General features: G+C 38.6%; 1 protein-coding gene across 1 annotated transcript in view; it reads right to left on the bottom strand.

Annotated features, from left to right (window-relative positions):
• The window catches only part of IQCH (IQ motif containing H), a 208,541-nt gene that overhangs the window by 140,630 nt on the left and 50,985 nt on the right, over nucleotides 1–16,926 (bottom strand).

The raw sequence follows: 16,926 nt of genomic DNA, 5'->3' as shown, positions 1-16,926 counted from the left end.
AGTAGATGATTACCTTTTCTAAAGTCATTAAATGCTTTTATTATAGTTATGAAATATGAATTGCTTCTAGCTTTTAAAGACTAATATGTATATTGCATATAAATCACATTTAATTGTATGGCTCCAGTACACTATTTTTACCTTTATTAGAAGAGGTTATGAATTACCTGGGCCCTCCTAGCAGGGAAGATGTAGCTGCTTGGTATTTATAGACTGATTTAAATTTTCAAATCATTTTCCAAACATTAATTAATCTGTATAACTTCTAAAGGAATTAGACAACAATTTGCCCTTTAGCTAATAAAAAAACCAAGACTGATAGTAGATTTGTTTAAGGTCGCACAGTACCCAAGAAATACACAGATTATCAATTTTAAGATTAATTTGATTTTACATTAGTGAAATTTGCCATTGGACTCTGTTGTACCACACCTTATTGCTCCTTAAGGTCATGGGAAAAGAAAAATTTCATCAAGCCTGGGTGGGGGGGGAGGTGAGGGGAGAAAAGTCACTTCTCCAAATAAATGTTAGCTGAAAAATGCCTGTATGAACTAAGGATGTGGGGTTTAAGGGAAACTGTAAGCAGCCACCATCCTGTGAACACCAAGCATTTGGTGAGGACAGTTTAAAAGGACTATAAGTAGGGTTGTTGTTGTTTTTTTTTTTAAACAGGAAAGAGTAGAAGCACAATCTCCTGCCTTCTAGGTGAGTTGGAGGAGGAAAGAGGAGTGCCATGAGCTGTCGTGTGCACGTGGTGTTATTATGGAACTTCCATCTTGCTGATCCACCTTGGTCTCTGTCCCATCCCCAGCACTCCTCACCCCACCTCACCTCCAGACCCAAGTGGCCTGCAGGACCTCCTAATCACCCAAGGTGAACACTACCATGTTCTGCAGACATGGCATGTACATAGCTGATTTTCAGTAGCAAAAATGGAAGGGTCTCCACTTGTCTGATTGATGTCAGGGTCAGGGAGGCAAAGGTAAATCAGAGGAAGAAAGAAGGATTCCACTTGAATAAAATTGTCAAGCATTGCGAAGACGTAAAATACAGATTGGCAGTTTCAGGGCACAGAGCATCATTTATCTGGATTTTCTGAAAGCCTTTGACAAAGTATACCTGACAACCTACTCTTGAAAGCCAGAGTAGCAGGATCCGACATAAAACACAATGCAAAGTATGACACAAAGGAGAGGGTGCAAAGCAGATGATATTCCAGTTCTGTCGGGAAGTCAGCACATGCGTAATGCTGGTTTCTGTTAATTTTAACAGAAAATTAAAGCTGTTTCAATTGCAGCTATCTCAACAATGTAAAAGCCAGACTCAAGATGTGTGTGTATGTGTGTCTGTGTCTGTGTGTGTGTGTGTGTGTGTGTGTGTGTAGGGGCATGGAGAAGACGGTTACACTTGGGAGTTGACATCCTCTTGGGATTATAGAAATAAATCCGGCACGCAGTGTTATTGGATGTGAAACATGAGCCCGTTCTGCTGTCTGCTCTCCTGGGAAGGACAACCACCTTTGCATTTGCTTGCTTGGAGGGAGAAGGCATGTAACAACCTTCAGCATTTACTGAGCACTTATTATATAACACTAACTTTAATGCGATCGGCGTTAGGCTTCATGAGGAATGGAAAAGTTAAGGGCAATGGGAATGCGGAGGAGGGAGTAATTAACTCTGCATCCTGGCATTGCAGAAGACTTCAAGACCCAAGCTGTATGTTAGAATCTCTCAGGGAGCTTTTTAAAAATACTGCTGCTGAGCACTGGATGTTATGCTATATGTTGGCAGATTGAACTCCAATAAAAAAAAATAAAAAAATAAAAAATAAAAATAAAAATAAAAATACTGCTGCCTGGGCCCCAACTCTGGGCGAATAAACCCAAATGGCTGGGCTGGAGCCTGGGCTTCAGCATTTTTATAATGCTCTCCAGGTGATTCTGATGTGCAGCCACAGTTGAGGCGGACTGCAGGAAGTGATATTTAAATTCTGTCTTAAAAGAAGCATTGAATCATATCACATGGAGAAGAGGATGCAATTATTGGGAAAAAGAATAGTGGCGACAGAGCAGACTAGCATATGGACGCATGAAGACTTCATGGAAGGTGAGGAACTCAGTGTGGCTGGAGTATGGTGTGTGTACCAGGAGGGGAGGGCGGGGGATGAAACCGAGCGGTAGGTTAATGCAAACTAAAGAAACCAGCTTTAGGAATGTGCCGATTGCCTAACAGAAGTCAAATATCTGTTTCTGGCTTCTCCTTTATGTCATCTTTGTATTTCAGGCTGGAACCATGCTCTGTAGTTTGTATAACACGATATGGACTATCATAGAAATAGAACAATGTTCTTTATATCTGGCATGTCATTACTATTTCCAAAACTCTGTCGCTTAGTGCCTCAACCTTCTATAACAGCTTAATTGTTTTTTAAACTTTAAAAAAATAGCAAAAGCTTAAAAAGGAAAACAGCAATCACATTCCTGCCAGCCAGAATTAATCATTGTTAATAATTTGGTATATTTGCTTCTAGTGTTTTCAAATAGAAAAACCATTCTATTTTATGATTCTGGTAAAAAATGATATATGCTCATTATAAAGATTCCAATTAATGCACAAAAACACAAAGATGAAAGTTTAAGAAATCAGGTGATCCATTATTTCTGATATCTTTGGAATGATTAATATATCAGTTTATAAAAATAGGATTTATATTCCATTATTAAACTTAATTTTTGACATGAATTTAATATGAGGGGAAAAGACTGAATTGAACTCAACAAATTATTAAACCTCAAGTTAATATTTCTTTACCACAAGATTCCTGTGAGTTGAAAAAGATTCCTCTGCAAGGGCTGGTGACTTTTTTTAAAGGGCCAGACAGTAAATATTTTAGGCTGTTCTGATCTGTTATAGCCAGAAAGTAGCATAGACAATATGTAAACAAATAGTGGAGCTGTATTCTAATGAAACTTTATGTGCAAAAACAGGTGGTCAGCCCTCAGGCAGTTGTTTATGGACTATTACCCTATAATTAAATAAAAATGATTATGAAAAACATTTAGGTTTTTTTAAAAAAATGTTTTAAATTTGAATAATATATCCCATCTTCAAAGGATGAGAACATTAAAACTCTCTTGCTACCCCTCACCTTCCAATTTTTTATTATATTATTATTTTTATGTTGTCCAGATTTATAATATCTGCATTGTTTTGAAACTATAATTGCTAGGGTTATTTAGTATTCATCCTATGTGTAAATGGATCCAGTGTCATGGCTTCTCTATGCTAGTTCCTTATTTTGATTGACTTTTTTGAAGATTTAATTTATTGATTTATTTTTAAAATTTTATTTAGAATTACTTGACATATAGTGTATTATTAGTTTCAGGAGTAGAATTTAGTGATTCATCAGTTGCTTATAACATCCAGTGCTCATTACATCACATGCCCTCCTTAATAGCCAACACCCAGTTACCTCATCCCCTCACCCACCTCTCCTCCAGCAATACTCAGTTTGTCTCTTAGAGTTAAGAGTCTCTTATGGTTTGGCTGTTTTGTTTTTTTTTTTTCTTCATTTTTGAGAGAGAGAAAGAGAGAAAGTATGAGCAGGGGGAGGGGCAGAAGGAGAGGAGAGAATCTTGAGTAGACTCCATACTGAGTAGAGCCCGATGCAGGGCTCAATCTTATTACCCTGAAATCATGACCTGAACTGAAATAAAAAGTCAGATGCTCAACAAACTGAGCCACCCAGAAGCCCCTATTTTGATTGATTTCTTAATTGCCTGCTTTGGGTTATCAAGCAGTCCTTTCCAAGAAGTGCTCGTGGGTATTTATACTTGAATGATATCTGGGGTCATCCTCTCTTTCCTCAAAATTTTGTAGACACTGACTCATTGTCTTCTATGATGAATATTGTGAAATCTGATGCCAATCTGATTCTTTACCCCTTGTTGGTAACTTCTCTTTCTGCCTGGATGTCTAAAACATTCTTTGTTTTTGAAGTCCAAGTGTTTTTTTTTTTTTTTTTTTTTAAGATTTTATTTATTCATGAGACACACACAGAGAGAGAGAGAGAGAGAGAGAGAGAGAGAGGCAGAAGGAGAAGCAGGCTCCCTCTGGGGAGCCCGATGCAGGACTCGATGTCAGGATCCCAGAATCACGACCTGAGCCAAAGGCAGATGCTAAACCACTGAGCCACCCAGGTGCCCCTGAAATCCACATGTTTAACTTGAAAATACTTTGATGTAATACTCTTCATCAAATTTTCCTGGGAATTAGTGCTTTCTACCTGTAGATTTCATTCTTTCTTCATTCTGGAATTTTTTTTCCCATTATATCACTGGATACATTTTCTCTTTCATTTTCTGGGTTTCCTGTTTTAGAGACACCAAGTGTCATTAAATGACACTTAAAATGGCTTATTTTTATCTTTTAAGTTGTGGTACCTAACTATTCATTCTCTCCTGGTTCATTTTAGAATAGAAATCTTCTAGCTGAGCACACATCTATCCAGTTCAGACTACATTTCCCAGTATCTCTGGTAGCTAAATGTGGTCATGTGACCAAATTCAGACCAGTAAGACATAAGCAGCAGTGATAAGTATAACATCTGGGCCATCTTCTTAGAATGCCTGCCCTGAACTCTCTTTATCCTTCTTGTGGGTGAAAACATGGGTGTAGAGAGGAGCCAGCTTCAACCACTGGAATGAGAGTGTCTGTAACCACAAGAATGAGATGAGACAGCATCCAGAACCCTCTCTGGGTTATGCTCCCTATCATGGAGCAGACCTGTTCTACTAACCTTAAACTTCTCACCTGTGGACTGTTTTGTGAGTGAGAAATAAACTAATCTATTTATGGCATTATATTTTCAGATCTTTTTGTTACAGCAGCTTAGTCTGTAACAAACTACTATGCATATCTATTAGCTTCTAATTAATTTCCTTTGTCTTTTTCCTTTACATTTGCTGTGCTTACAGTCTTTTCTCCATGCCTATATTTCAGTGTTCAGCAGTGTCTGTTCTGTTCTTCCTATTTATAGTTTATTTATTAGTTCCATAAAGTATTTTGGTATTCAATGTGTTTCCTTATGCCAGCAACCTCCCTTTTTATCTCATTCTGCTATTTTATCATCTCATGGCTAAGCTCTAGTTTTACTTAATTTATGTTCCTATCAAGCTGTGCTATAATGTGAAGAAATTGTGAGAAAATTCCTTCTGTTCCTTGAGTTATTTTTTTTTTCTGGGTTAGGCTTTGTCTTTTGCAGCCCATGGTTGTCCCTCCCTCCTCCTCTCCCTTTCTTTTGTTAGCTCTGGGTGAAATACTGGGTGGTATATAATAAATCAGTACAGTGGCCATATCATTTCTCTCCCCATTGTACATTCTTGGGCAGCTCTGCCCCGACAGTCTGCTTACTCTGATGTAGCATCTCATTCCCTGTTGTCTGCTACCAGTGTGTTTTCTTTTCCAGCAACACATTTGAACTGAATATTCTGGGTGTTCTCCATCTTTCTGTTACCTGAGGGCCTGGGTCAAGGAAGCCTCCGTTTCAGGATATATACAGTCTTTAAAAATTTGTAGGCTCTCCTCCCCCTCCTGATATTCTGATGAACATCCTACATCCTACAGGCCTGCTGTATTTTGTCCTCCCTCCCTCCAGTCCCAGGGGTTTTGGATCATTTCAGTAGAATTCTGAAGATGTCATTTCTCTCTGGAAGAATTCGACATGTTATTTACCTTCCAATTTCACCTCTTTCTCTCAAGTCCCCTAGTCAAAAATAAAAATATACAAGGATGCTTGCTTGCTTGTCTTCTCTACAGATTTTATAGTATTTCTGAGAATCTCAATATTTTGATAATTTACCAATAGTATTTCTGTTTTTCAGTATTTCTGTATTTCAGAGAATATTTCTGAGGGGGAGGGAGGGGTGAGGACTGGAGCTATATCATACCCCTCTACTCTGCTCCAGAATCTTCTGGTGAGTTGAAACCTGCACAGCCATATTCTGCAATCCTGCCCCAGCCCTCCTTCCCATATTATGAGTGGCGTACTAAAGATTGGGAAGGGAACATAGCTAGGATACACACCTAATCTGCCCAATAGAGGGAGAACTAAAAGGGCACATCACTGCTTCATGGGCCAGTGCTTTTTACTATATTTTTTTGCTTCCTGAGTTTTTGAAACTTTCAAGCCAAACAACTCAGGTCACCAGCCCTACTCCTATCCTCACAGTAAAGCTCTATCACTCTATCTCCTTTCTCAGTGTCACTTCACACAGATACAGTAGGAGCCTCACTTTCTCTCAGACTAAGGATTACCAGCATTCTTGGAGCTGAAGAAAAACTCCCTTGAGAGGCATCTATAGCATAAAAGCAAAAATCATGGGCTTAGTGTACTAGATTTCAGCCCTAGCTCTGTCATTTAATTAGAAATGTGCTGGGGTAAGTCATTTAGCTTCTCTGAGTCTCCATTTTATCTTCTGTACAATAGGTATATTTTTATCTATCAATAAGACGAATTTTATATGAAGGATTTGTTCCTGGATACATTTCATAACTGAATTCACAGAATTGAGACAGCCTGAAAGAATGGCAGTTATGGCAGAGACTTCAAGATGATTCAGAGGGTAGAATTAGCAGATAAAGACTTGAAAGCTGTTATTATACATATGTTAAAGACCTTAAAGGAAATATGATCATGAATGAATTAACAGATGGAAAATCTTGGTAGAGAAATGAAAACTATAGAAAAAGAACCAAATGGAAATTTTAGAATTAAAAAGTAGAATTTGCAAAATGAAAAGCTTGTTGGGTAGGCTTGACAGCAGATTGAAATGGGCAAAAGGAAAGGGAGTGAACTTGAAAAAGATCAACAGATATTATCTAATCTGAAGAACAGAAAGAAAAAAAGACATTTAAAAAGGAATAGATCTTCAGTAACCTACAAGAAAATATCATGCTGTAAATTTGTATGTGATTGAAGTCCTAGAAAGAGTGGAGAGAGAGAAATGTGGAGGAAAATATTTAAAGAAATAATGGCCAAATGTCTCCCAGTTTTCTGGAAAACATAAACTCACAGATGATCCTAGAAGCTCAATGAACCTCAAGCAGGATAAACACAAAGAAAACGACACATAGACTCAACATAATCAACCCCCTGGAAGCTAAACAAAGAAAAAACTTGAAAGCAGCCAGGAAAAAAAAAAAATCATATCCATTATCTATAGAGAATCAATGATCCAAATGATGGCTGACTTATTAGAAACAAAGGAACTTTAAAGCATTGAATGAAAAAAAAAAAACACCCTGGCAACCCACAATTCTATGTAAAAGCAATATAAAGATTTTTTTCCTTTTTTCAAAAGAAAACAATGAGTCACCAGCAGGCCTGTGTTACATTGCATTAAGCAGGCAAGAAATGTTTAAAGGAAGTTATTTATTTATTTATTTTATTTTATTTATTTATTTATTTATTTATTTATTTATTTATTTATTTATTTTTAAGATTTTATTTATTTTTTCATGAGAGACACAGAGAGGCAAAGACACAGGCAGAGGGAGAAGCAGACTCCCTATGGGGAGCCTGATGTGGGACTTGATCCCAGGACCTCGAGATCACAACCTGGGCCAAAGGCAGACGCTCAACCATAGAGCCACCCAGGCATCCCTATCGGAAGTTTTTTAGGTGAACAGAAAATGACACAAGATGGAAACTTAGATGTCTATGGTAAATATAAAATACTATGTGTTTTTCTCCCTTAATTTCTCTGAAAGACAATCGACTATTCAAGGCAAAAATTATAACATACTGTGAAGTTTACAATATGTATGAGTCACATGACAATACCACAAAGGATTGGGACAATAGCACAAATGAAATTGCAAATACTTTACATTGTACGTGAACTGGTGCAATATTAATTCTGCAGAAACTCTAATAAGTTGGGGATGGATGTATATTGTAATTCATAGAGGAACCACTAAAAATAACACAAAAGAGATATAGTTTAAAAGTCAGTAAGAAAAAAAAAGTAAGACAGACTATTAAAATAAATTTTTAATCATATAACCCTAAGTTAGGCCAGACAAAAAAGGAACAAAAAAGAGATGGTAAAAATAGAAAATAAGTAGAAAAATAGTTGTCCTATATCAAACTATGTTAATAATTGCATTAAATAAAAATGGATTAAACACTTTAATTAAAAAGCAGAGATTATCAGACTGGATTTTTTAAAAAAGATTTTATTTATTTATTCATGAGAGACACAAAGAGATAGAGAGTCAGAGAGACAGGCAGAGGGAGAAGCAGGCTCCACACAGGGAGCCCGACGTAGGACTCGATCCTGGGTCTCTGGGATCACGCCCTAGGCTGTAGGCAGTGCTAAACCGCTGAGCCACCAGGGCTGCCCTATCAGACTGGATTTTAACCAAAGATAAAACTATATGCTACCATAGGAAGTGAATTTTTATTTTATTTATTTTATTTTATTTTATTTTATTTTATTTTATTTTATTTTATTTTATATTTTTAGGGAGAGTAAGTGAGCAAACACATATACACAATGGGGAGGGGCAGAGGGACTAAGAATCTTAAGCATACTTCATGCCCAGGGCAGAGCCTGACATGGGGTTCAATCTCACAACCCTGAGATCATAACATGAACCAATATCAAGAGTCAGATGCTTAACTGACCAAGCCACCTAGGCACCCCAAGATGAATTTTAATTTTAAAGACACAAGTTGAAGTAACAACAACAAAGGATTGATATACCATGTAAGCAGACAGCAAAAGAAAGAGGGAGTGGCTATATTAATATCAGACAAAGTAGACTTTAAGACAAGGACTTATAGAGAAAGACTAATAAAAGGGTCAATTAGCCAACAAAACATTAAAAATCATAAACATATATGTCTTTAATAACATTAACACAAAATACATGAAACAAAAATCATCAGAACTAAAAGAAGAAATAGACAAGTTTTCAGAGTTGAAGGTTTAGAAATCTCCCCTGAGTAATTTGTAGAACAAAGAGATTTTAAGAACTTAATAAGGATATAGAAGATCTCAATATTACCATCAGCCATCTTGACCTAATTGATATTTATAGAACACTACAACCAACAACTGTAGGATACACATTCCTTTCTAATGTACATGGAACATTCACCAAAATGAATTATATCCTGGACCATAAAATCAGTCTCAATCAACTTTCAAAAAATTTAAATCTTACAGAGTATGTTCTCTGATCTTGATGGAATTAAATCAGAATTCAATAAGAATGAGAAAACTAAGACAACACCCTTCTATATAACTCATGAGTCAAAGAAAAAAATCACTAGGGGAATTTTGAACTGAATGATAATAAAAATGCAACATTTGAGAATTTGTGGGACATAGCTGGAACACTGCTGAGAGGGAATTATCAGTCTAAGTGTTTACATTAGAACAGAAGAAAGGCCAAAAATCAATCATCTGATTCTACCTTTAAAAGCTTTGAAATAAAAAAGAAGAGTAAAATAAACTCAAAATAAATAAGAGGAAGAGAATAAAAACAGGTAAGAGGAGAAATCAATGGAATAGAAAATATATAATAGAGAAAAAAATTAGAGAAATGAAGCTTAAAGTGATTCTTAGAAAAGATGAATTCAATTGGTAAATCCCAGCAAGAGTGAGAGAGAAAAAGAGAAAGCAGAAATTTACCAATATTGAAAGTAAAAGAGAAAGGGAAGGAAGGGAGAAGAAAGGAAGGAGGGAGTGAGGACAGATAAGGCACACAGAGGGTTACACTTCTCAGAACTGGAAAGGGTCTTAGGATGAGGCCAGGGGAGTCAGTAGCAGAAGTGACCATGGCATTGGGAACAGACTCAAAGAATGAGGTGAGTAGAGATGACCATGGAGGAGACCCCAGAGGAAATATTACTTTGATCACACAGAAGTCTGAGGTATGAGCATATGCACACCTCACAAGCACCATACAGCACATCACACATAAAAGAGTTAAGCTTGTTGTTATGTCCCAAAGCCTCCAAGAAAATACTAAATTCCAGTAAAATGTGACTAAGAAAGAAAAATATGTAGTATTGTCTAAACACTTTCCCATCGAAAATAGTTAAAACAAAGCATTTAAGCAAAGCTTCCCAAAGTGCCTTCCTCTGAATATGGTTCTATGAGCTCTTCTGTAGAAAAGGGTCAGAGGATGTTGGGGTAACACTTTTCACCGCAGGGACTGTGCTCCCGGTGAAGATTCATGGTGCACTCCAGTATGGAGTCAATGACTCTAAGCAGCCTAACCGTATGGAGGTCAGCCTGACTCTCTTCAACCTCACGTTTCCCACTTCTATGCGGCCATAAAACTCTACTTTCATGGAACACCTATTTGCATTCCAAGGAGCCAGTATTTTTTGGAATGCAGTTTGGGAAAAAAAAAAACTGACCAAAGGATTAGGATATACCTAACAGCAGTAATTGCTGTGATTCATTAATATGAGACCATTCTGCAGAGGGTAAAGATAAGGGATAACCTGGTTTTACATAAAATGTTTCCTCAGAGGAGCTTGAAACACACTGGACTCTGGGTTTTTTCAGTGGAGTCAAATAGAAGTCTACTTCTTGTTGCTATTTTTCCTCTTTATATCTAATAGCATTTCTCTGTAGCATTCCAGTAGAAATTTAAACATTCTAGAAAAGCGATTACAAGAGACCAATAAAGCCCTGGGATTTCATCTACACGTCTGTTATATATCATACAAGAATAAAGAATGACTTGAGTTGCTTACACTTGTGACTTTTGCATTTTGGTGAATATTATACCACGGCACCGCTCAAACATTGTCACAAGATATGAAAAGACAGCAACTGGAGGACCTCTAGGTTCTATGCCATTTTCCTCCTGTAAACTTAGGGCTGTGTATTACAAATTAATACGTAGATGGAATATAACATCTCAACCTTCGCCAGGAGCCCATGAGAGGAAGTGAGTTTATTTTTTTATTTTATTTTTAGGAAATGAGTTTAAATGGTGGTCTGAAAGGTGAAAACCTAAGAAAAACTTTGTGAGTGGGTTTATCATGTAGTTTAACTATTTTTGCTCTTGAGATGCATTGCCTTATTTTAGAACAGTGTGCCAGTCTCCAGGCATTGTTGTTTAAATACCGGCAAGGGTCACAAGTGAGAAGGAGTTCGGTCCTCATTTACCTCATACCAGCAGCTGGGTTGGCACACAGCTGCAGAACTGCTGGGGGCTCTCTTTATTTAATTTGGCATCCCTTCCTGAGCAGTATTGAGACTTTTACTTCAACGACTCCACTGGGCTTTGCCATAATTTCTATGCTGTATCGGTAAACTCTACAGAAGAGAAGCCCAAGCAAACCTGAGAGCAGGCTAGGAGTGTGTCCCGTTCAGGTATTTTTGCTTAAGTCAATGATGGCATTAACCCCCAATACAAATTCAGCCCACTTTAAAAATACAACATTATTCATTAGTAGAGAAGCTGATTTGTAAGGAAGAGCATTCAGTCATCTTAGTAGTGTGTTGTGTGTGTGTGTGTGTGTGTGTAAGACCCTGTCCTTTTCACAATTTCCCTTGAGATAATTTTCCTAGACTCTGAATCAGACTGTCAAAAGTAAATACAGGCCCAAATTCTGAGTAAGGTACATATTAATGTTAGGGCTTAGTCATATATCTTAGCCTCTATGCCCTGAGTTTCATATCCGTAAAATGGGAGACAGGATCTCTCTGACACACTCTGAGTGTTAAAAGTGGTAACACATAATAGTCATGAGGGCAAGGTCAGGTACACCCTAGTCACTCAATAGATGCTTTATGAAATGTGTCATTGCAAAGGGAAAAACATCAATACCTTCTGTGAATTTTGTTTCCACCATCAGAAGAGAAAACAGTTTCACTTGGTCTGCTCTTCCGTTTTCCCACCATATTATTGGTGGTCAGAAAAAGGAAAGGAAGGGAAGCAAAGGAAATTGATTTTGCTCAGAATCAGAATGATAGGTTATCAGAACTGGAAGAAGTCTTAGGGATGGTGTAATCCAATGCCCTAAATTTACCCGTGAACAAACTAAGGCCCAAGAAGGATAAGTGGTTTGCCCCCAGATCACATAGAAGTTAGGGACCGATCTAGGATTGGGATCCAATATATGGGTTTTTCTTATAAGGCAGGCTGTTAATATCACGTGAGGTTATGGTGTTTAAAAAACATCTTCCTTTGGCTAATTTGAAAACTAGTTCTCCTTTTATGGTTTTCTTATTATTTTTTTCTTTTTTAACATCTTTCTCTCCTTTAATCCATCAGGAGTTTTCTTTGGGTTAGGATGTAAAGTCAGGACTTAACTGAATGCTCTCTTCCCAAATCATTAGTCCAGTGACTTGGCACCACACATCTAACCGACCCTCACTTTCCCACAAACTTACAGTGTCACCTTTCCTACATTCAAAGCTATTTTTTTACACTCAGTTCAATATCTGTGCTCAGTTTCTTATTCCATTGATCTGTTAATTTTTCTACCCATAGGATGCTATTATAATTATGTTAATGTTATCATATGTTTTAACAAGTTGTCTGAAAAATTTACCTTCATTAATCTTCTTTAGGAAAAAAAAAACCTGAAGCTTTTGCCCATTTATTTTTCCAGATGATGAACGCTGGCAAGTTGAAAAGAATTAATATTCTATACAAACCAAATAAAACCCATAAGAATTTTGATTGGAATTACACTAGATATAAATATTAATTTGGAAACAACTGGCATTCTTATTATAATCATTTTTCCTTTTCAAGAATATGATATATCTTTTTATTTATTCAACTGTTCTTTGATGTGGCTCAGTAAATTCAAGGCATAGCTCGTCAAACTTTAAAAGCATACAATAATGATCTAGGGAAGGGAAAATAAATTCTACCTGAAGAGATCTGGGGAGATATCTTTGATGGCCAAAAAGAAGAGTGCTCTACAAATGTAGCCAAATGAGGTATGTGGTATTTCATTATTTAAATTAACTTGACACAGCCTAACTCAATTACATGGGTCCTTACCAAACTGTTATTAAAAGTCATTAACCAGGGCAGCCCAGGGGGCTCAGCGGTTTAGCGCTGACTTCAGCCCAGGGCGTGATCCTGGAGACCTGGGATCGAGTTCCATATTGGGCTCCCTGCATGGAGCCTACTTCTCCCTCTCTCTCTCTCTCTCATAAATAAATAAAATCTTGGAAAAAAAAAAAAAAAGGTCATTAACCACATACACATCAACCAATAGTAACTATATTGGATTCTTACCAGATTTGGTACTATCCGTGTCCTCAAAGGAGGTTACAGTTTAATTGAAGTAATTTTCCATCTTTAAAAGTACCAGCTCTAGAGAGTAGATTTTTTAAAAGATTTTATTTATTTGTTTGTTTGTTTATTTATTTATGAGAGAGGGAGAAGCATACTCCCAGCTGAGTGGGGAGCCCAATGCAAGGTTTGAACCGGGATCATAACCTTAGCTGAAGGCAGATGCTCAATGGACTGAGCCCCCCAAGTGCCCTGAGAGTAATGTTCTCACAACACACACACTCATATAAAAGGTAATTATGTGAGATGATGGATGATATCATTTCACAGTATAGTATATATGTGTATCAAGTCATCACATTGGACACCTTATACTTATACAACATTATTTGTCAGTTCTTTCTCAATAAGCCTGGAGGGGGGAAGAACCAGCTTCTCTTCTTGTTCTAAGCCTTGAGTAATATAGTCTCTTACTGAGTAGCTTGATTTTTTTACTTCTATTCCCAGACCAAGGCAGAGAAATTTCTCTAGCAAATTCCTTGGTCATCAAGGAAGCAGGTTTTGGCTGGGTCCCAGATCTACTCCTCAGGAGCAGGTCAAAGTCATCATCCTCAAAGTACCTGGGGGTACCGTAGAATAAAGATTAAAACTTGACTGGCTGAGTTTGACTTGTAGCTGTGTGCTTTTGGGCAAGTTATTTAACCACTTTGCCTCTGTTTCCCCAAATATCAAATGAAAGTGGTAACAGTATTTAACTTGTAGGGTTACTGTGAAGATTACATGAGCTAATTTGTGTATATTGTACTTACCACCATGCCCAGCATGGAGGAGCACTCAGAAATGGTGGCTATTACTTAAAATGCAGTTTCCTGGGCAGGTAATACATTTCAGCTTAAAGTGCAGCCTGGAGCAAAAGCACAGCTAGGTGGCCTTGCAAGTGTTCAAGATGAGAAAATGGGAGTTTATGGGGGAATGATCTTCCCTCTGATGGAAGATTAGGTCCTACAGTTGAAACTATGGGTAGATGGAATAATAAACCTATGTCTGTGGGAAAATGGTGGCATCTTCCCTTGGGATTTCAATGTTTTAGGTTAGATGGTAATTCCATAATGAGAGGGGTACAGTTGTAAAAATCCTTGGCAGAAAGTCAATCCTCTTTCTCCCTAAACTATGGTTATATTACATGAATCCAGTATCAGGTATCCAATATATCTTTAAATGGGTCAAGAGGAGGATGTTGGAATGTTTTCTCAGTGGTCAGCTACCTCTCTTGGGTCAGTGCCTGTTTTCACTTTACAGTGTCTCCTGATAACTTTCTACAAGGATCAGCCCCCCCTTTTGGGTAGAAATGGAAAACAGTGTTTTGAAACCCAGAAGATAATTTTCTTAGGAACATATTAAACAGAGTGCTTAGGTCACATGAGATAGTAGGACAACTGAACCTGACCACCAGCCACATCTGGGCCTCTCACCAGCCAAGCATGGGGAAAGGAGAATTCTTTTGCTCTAAGTGGCCACAGTGGCTTCAGAAACTGTCCAGTGCTGAGTAACTTGCCTGGGCTCTCCCTGGGAGATAGGGAAACAGGGTATCTCACCAAGAAATCCCCAAGGGTACTTTGCATTACTGTTTTTTTTCCCCATCTCTCTTCTCATCTTTCTCATTCTCCTCCTGATGCCTCACGCCTCCTGTTTCTTCTAGTCAGGGTTTCTCTCCTGCTCTGGGTACTCCAATTACTCAGATAGGGAGATAGAGTAGTGACAAGGAGACATGTTCCCCCACTCCTATCCCCAATTCTGAGCCTTCAGCTAAAAAAATGAGTATAAGATCAATGCGATTTGCTTGGGCCCAAGTTGCTTTAAAAGACCCAGGCCCCGGGATCCCTGGGTGGCGCAGCGGTTTGGCGCCTGCCTTTGGCCCAGGGCGCGATCCTGGAGATCCGGGATCGAATCCCACATCAGGCTCCCTGTGCATGGAGCCTGCTTCTCTCTCTGCCTCTCTCTCTCTCTCTCGCTCTCTCTCTGTGACTATCATAAATGAATAAAAAATTAAAAAAAAAAAAAGACCCAGGCCCCGAATGGAATGTCGTGTGACTAGTGTTGTCAGAGAAACTAGGTGCCAATTGAAGGCAGTGGCCCTTTATAGGAAATTATAAAAAGAAAGGCAGTGGTTAAGAACATAGGCTGGGATTTGAATCTGGGCTGTCCCAGTCACTAACCGCATGGCTGGAGCAAGTAACATAATTTCTCTATGCCTCAGTTTATCAGTAAGATGGGAGTAATATCACTCATTCCACAGGGATCGATGTAGACACAGATATGAGAAGTTCAGCACAGTGCAAGAGAATTCACAGAGTCAAGTCCAAGCAGATATTGGCTATTTATTATAAAAAGTTGAATCAGAGAGTTAGAATTTCTCAGTGTCCATAAAGCACTCCACAGAGATGTATTCATATCCCTTTGGCAGGAGGAGCTTCACAGATGGATGCATCGGACTATAAATGTGTGATGCTGCTCACCATGAAGATCATCCGACTAATTACCCTCAGTCAGTTTCCCTGTTCACTAAGCAGCCTTCTGACTGGGCCTCCGTATAGCTTTCTAAGAAGGATACAATGTGCTCAGCAGATCAGGCTCACTGGAACATTCTGCCTTGTCTGACCATTACAGCTCTTCTTAGAATAAATAAAATGGCATTCCAGTTTATATGTCAGTCTCTTATGAGTTCAGCTGCATCCCAGAGACTGATCTAACTCAGACAAAATGAAATCTCTAATCCTGTAAAGTCAAGGGTCGCACCCTGGGTTGCAGCAAATTAGTAGCATTCCTGGGCTCTCTAAGCTGCAAATTGCCGACCAGCAATACAGGTGTAGACTGGAGGTCACTTTCTTTGAACTACGTGGGATTTTTAAAAATTATCTGAACAAACAACTGCGAATCAAGAGATTTCACCAAAAATATGAATATGCATTTTCAGCTTCTCCTGAGAACCTTGCCATAGGGCTAGAGCTGCAGTGGCCGCCTCCTCCAGGGAAGGCCTGTCTCCATAACAATGCACTCCAGTGATAAAGACTTAGTGCTACACCCAGTCACTACGGTCTGTTGTCACCGTCCCAGGCCCATTGGACTTACTTTCATGACTCCTGTTCTAAGTAAAAGAATGCTGGACATTTTCTTAGGGTTCTTACTTCTCACTAAGAGCAAAAAAGGAAGAAAAAAAGCCTCTCCCGTGAACACTCTGCCTTTTTTTCTGTTTAGCATAAACAGATAAGTTTGGAAACACCTCTGTAACTTAGAAGACACTCAGATGAAGACAGTCCCCCAGGCATTTCTTTGCATGGACAGTTGGGAGTGAGTTAGCAAGTAGGTGATATTGGGGTGGTGGGGCTCACACTGTCCAGTGCTGAGGCTGGTAACTGGCAGTGAGGAAGGGGTGTGTGGAAAAGGTATGCAGGGGGGAAAGGAGGGGAGGGCAGACAGCATTTGCCAGGAGTCGGTCACCCTGGTGCTCTCCCCGGCTCTCTTGCCTCCACAAATCTTGCCCCAGATCCTGCTTTGGACTAATGCTGAAGGGAGAGGTGAGATGTGAGGATTAGGGATGGGGTTCCTGTAGAGCCCTAGGTAGCAGTGGGGAAGTATTCGG

The sequence above is a fragment of the Canis lupus genome, chromosome 30 (genome assembly GCF_011100685.1).
Source record: "Canis lupus familiaris isolate Mischka breed German Shepherd chromosome 30, alternate assembly UU_Cfam_GSD_1.0, whole genome shotgun sequence".
NCBI classification, from domain to species: Eukaryota; Metazoa; Chordata; class Mammalia; order Carnivora; family Canidae; genus Canis; species Canis lupus.
Note: the sequence above shows the minus strand (reverse complement) of the source record. Positions and strands in the feature narration are given on the sequence as shown.